Below are 4,185 nucleotides of genomic sequence, written 5' to 3' on the forward strand. Positions count from 1 at the left end.
AAGGCAGATGCTTAACCCACTGAGCCACCCACGCGCCCCCATTGAAGAAATTTTAATCACTTAAAGTGAGAATTACAATTCTAAGGCTTTCCTTTTATCCCACATGAAAGCACACCTGAAGCATTAACAAATATATCTCCTTTATGTATTCTGGTGTTAAAAAATGTTTTTCTTCCTGAATAAATACTGGACAGATGGATAGCTAATGGAAACAAAGACACTTTCTTGTTACATACAACATACTGCAGTGGCTATTGGATCTCTAGTCATTGCTTATTGATTTTCATTTATTTTATAAAGGGAACATCAACTTCTTTAATTAAAGTCAAAGAATTACACATTGGTATAATGGGAAAGAGAACTGCTGGCTTCCTGTTCTGGACATGATGAGGTAGAGACCTTTCTGCTTATTCCTTCTCAGTATCACTAAAAATATAAAAACCAGCAAAAGAGATGTTGAAGGATGTAGAGAAGACGTCGATCGGATCAGAGGCCTTGGTATTCAAGGAATTATACTGCAGTGAGTTGTTTGGGTTTTCATGTTGCCTCCTATGGATCCTGGACTGGGCACTGAAGAAGACTAGAACCCAGCAATCATATCAAGTTCAGGGGAAAAAAGTTCCAAGAATTGTCTGCTCTTGTTAGCCAAAGGCTCAGGAAAGGAGTATTCTAGGAAGACAGAAATATTTCTTTTTACAATAGTTGAATTACTCTTGGAAAACATAGAAGAAACCTTGACCAACTCTCTCCCCATGTTGATCAGAGACCAACAGTGATCAACCGAGGTCAAAGGTGGAACCTAGACTTCTATCCACAGTCAGGAAACAAGACACCTCTCCCCTTACCATGGTGTCAGTGGAGGCCAACTGGGAAGCTTGGACTTGCACTCTGCAGTAGTGGAGGCCTGGTAAATAAGAGATTTCGATAAAATCCAGAATCTTAACACAACACCCGAAATGTCTAGAATACAATCGAAAATCACTCATCATATCAAGGACCAGGAAAATCTCAAAAGAGAAAAGATAATCAACAGATCACAACACTTCTATGATACAGATACTGGAATTATTTGGCAATGGTTTTTAAAATTCCAGTGGGAATTATAGAACTAAAAATTATAATAATGGAATTTAAAATGAACACCTCACTGGATGGGCTCAATCATGGATTACAGATGACAGAAGGCTAAATAAACTTGCATACAGAATACAAATTACTCACTTTGAAAGTAGACTGAAAACAAAACCAAAAAAACTTCTAAAAATACTGACTGAAAATTTCCCAAATTGGGCACAAGGCATAAACATTCATATTGAAAAAGGCAAACAGGACAAACCCAAAGAAATTCATGCCAAGATAAGCCACACTCAACTGAGGAAAGCTAAAGAGAAAGAAAAAAATCTCAAAAGCAGCTACATAGAAATTATGCAAACCTATAGGGGAAAAGGGATTCAAACGTCAGCGGGGTTCTCATCTGTAACCATCAAGCCAGAAAGAAGTGACAACATTTTTCAAGTGCTAGAAGACAAGAACCGTCAGCCCTGAATGCTGTATCCCGTGATTCTATCCTCTAGGGTTTAAGGGAGGAAAGAAGATATTCTGAGACAAAGGAAAACAGAGCATTTATCTCCAGCAGGTCTATCTTTAAAGAATTGCTAAAGGAATTCTTCAAATATCAGGGAAAAGATAACAGAGAGAGGATTGAGACTTCATGAAGGAAAAAACAAACAAACAAACAATGGACTGAAAACAATAAGGGTAAATATAATGGACTCTTTTCTCCTAAGGAGTTTGTGACGTTTGATGTTTGTGAAAGATTATATCATTTGATATGATGTTCAGTATATGCAGAAGAAATACTTAAGAAACATATGTTTGAAATGTGGGGAAGGTAGGGGTGCCTGGGAGGCTCAGTCAGTTGGTTAAGCGTCCACTCTTGAATTTAGCTCAGGTCATGATCTCAGGGTTGTGAGATTGAGCCCTGTGTCAGGCTCCAAGCTGGGTGTGGAGTCTGCTTAAGATTTTCTCTCTCCGTCGCCTTCTGCCACTCCACTCACTCTCTCTCTGTCTTTTTATCAATCAATAAATAATAAATAAAATAAAATAAAATAAAATATGGAAGGGTGAAGGGACCCAAGTGGAAGTAAGGTTTCCTCATTTCACTTGAAGTGGTAAAATGTCAAAACGGGGTGGGGGGAGTGACAAGCTATGTATGTGCATCTTAATGCCTTGAGCAGCCGCGGATAAAGCTATATGAAGAGATACGCTCCAAAACAACAAAGACATATCAAAATAAAATTATTTTAAAATGTTCCAAAAGTCCCTAGGGATGGCCAAAAAAGGAATGGGAGTGAGAAATAGAGGAAAGAAATGGAAGACAAATAATAAAATGGCTGACACAGGCCCTAATCTATCAATAATTATTTTAAGTGTAAATGGCTTAAATACTTCAGTTAAGGGACTGAAAATGGCAGAATGGATACATAAACAAGCGCCGACTATATGGCAACGAAAAGAAACTACCTTCAACATGAAAACGTAGGTGGGCTCAAAGTAAAAGATTGGAAAATATATATGCCAGGCAAAAGCTGATTTGAAAAACAAGCAGGTATAATATCTCCTTTGTTGGGTCCTCTTCTTTCCTAATCTCTAATTACTGGAGTGTCCTATGACCAAGTTCTCAGACTTTTTTTCCTATATACGCTAATTCTCTGGTGGAGCTCAACTAGTAAGCTTCCTTTATATAATCCACATGCTGAAGAAGCCCAAATTTATATCAGATTCTATGAACATGCCCCAGTTGCTGATTGTGTTTCTCAAAGTGAAATTTCAGAGCTGTCAAATGTCCTCAGCATATCATTTTTTAAAAAAAGATTTTATTTATTTGTCAGGGAGAGAGAGAGCACAAGCAGGGGGAGCGGCAGACAGAGGGGGAAGCAGGTTCTGCTCTGACTGAGCCACCCAGCGCCCCCCCCATATATCTTTAATACATTTATTCCTCAGGAAATAACTGAGTATCTTAATGCTTAAGATAGAGAATTTTCTGGGTGCCTGGGTGGCTCAGTTGATTAAATGTCTGACTCTTGATTTCTGCTCAGGTCATGATCTCAAGGTTGTGAGATCGAGCGCCACATCAGGCTCCGTGCTCAGTGCGGTGTCTGCTAAAGATTCTCTCCTTCCCCTCTGACCCTCCCCGCACTGTTCGCACTCATGCTCACAGTCTCTCTCTCTCAAAATAAAAAAAAAAAAAAGAGAATTTTCTGTGATTCCAACTGTCTAATCTGGCCAAATCTTTCATAAAATAAATAGATAATTTCACTATGCAGCCCACAAAAAGAAAAAATTGGATTTTAAGCACCGTCATTTTATTTGAGATAAAAAAAGATTCCAGAAGAACTACGTCATTATATATTTATACTGACATAGCCAGTCCTTAATATATTATATTATATATAGTATATAATATAATATATATATATATTCCCCTCTAAAATTTGAGGGGAAATAAGATACTTTACCTGCACACTGAGGGGGTTGTGTCCAGGTCCCATTTAAACATATCACTTCTACTTCCCCAAACAGATCAAAAGGTTTGACGCATTCATAACGGGCACTCTCACCAGGTAGATAACTAGACTTCTTATTTAGTATAATAGCATTTTTCACTTCGGGTGGAGTCTCACAGGAAATATCTGAATAGAAAGGAAAAAAGTAGCATCTCTAACATAATGATCATTTTGAGTAGCAAATCAACGAACAGGATTCCAAATATATCTGAAGGGGGATTTAAAATCAACAGTTCATCTGTCACGAAAGAGAGCCAATTTTAAGAAATTTACATATAAGATCGAAGAAAAAGAGATAAAGCAATATCTTTTGATAAGATTTAAGCGTCTATGAAAATGAGAGTTTTTCTGGAGATTTCTTTCCCCTTTTTAGGAAAATCAATATTACAAATAAATTCGATATAAACTTATAAACCACAAGAAAATAATAGTAAAAGATTATTTGATGTCAGATTTTGGCTTGCAATCATCCTGTTTATGAATGTAATTTTAGGAAAATAAACACAGTAGGCACTTCCTTAGAGAATAGATGGAGAATTAACATACTTTGAAGAGTACTGTAGTTGAAGGAAAGATGATTAACTGAGGATCTGTCGACCTCAGAGAGTCGGGGCCTGGG

At 37.3% G+C, this 4,185-nt stretch overlaps 1 long non-coding RNA gene across 1 annotated transcript; it reads right to left on the minus strand.

Moving 5' to 3' along the window:
• Nucleotides 1–6: 6 nt before the first annotated feature.
• Nucleotides 7–3,899, minus strand: LOC141372281 (uncharacterized). Its single transcript, XR_012377521.1, has 3 exons — nucleotides 3,519–3,899; nucleotides 846–904; nucleotides 7–669 (listed from the first exon to the last, which is right to left on the minus strand). It is a non-coding gene; the product is annotated as an uncharacterized lncRNA (long non-coding RNA).
• Between the last annotated feature and the right edge of the window lie 286 nt (nucleotides 3,900–4,185).

Source organism: Callorhinus ursinus, unplaced genomic scaffold (genome assembly GCF_003265705.2).
Source record: "Callorhinus ursinus isolate GAN/ISIS: 27379988/994484 unplaced genomic scaffold, GSC_fseal_2.0 scaffold4396, whole genome shotgun sequence".
In the NCBI taxonomy this organism is placed as follows: Eukaryota; Metazoa; Chordata; class Mammalia; order Carnivora; family Otariidae; genus Callorhinus; species Callorhinus ursinus.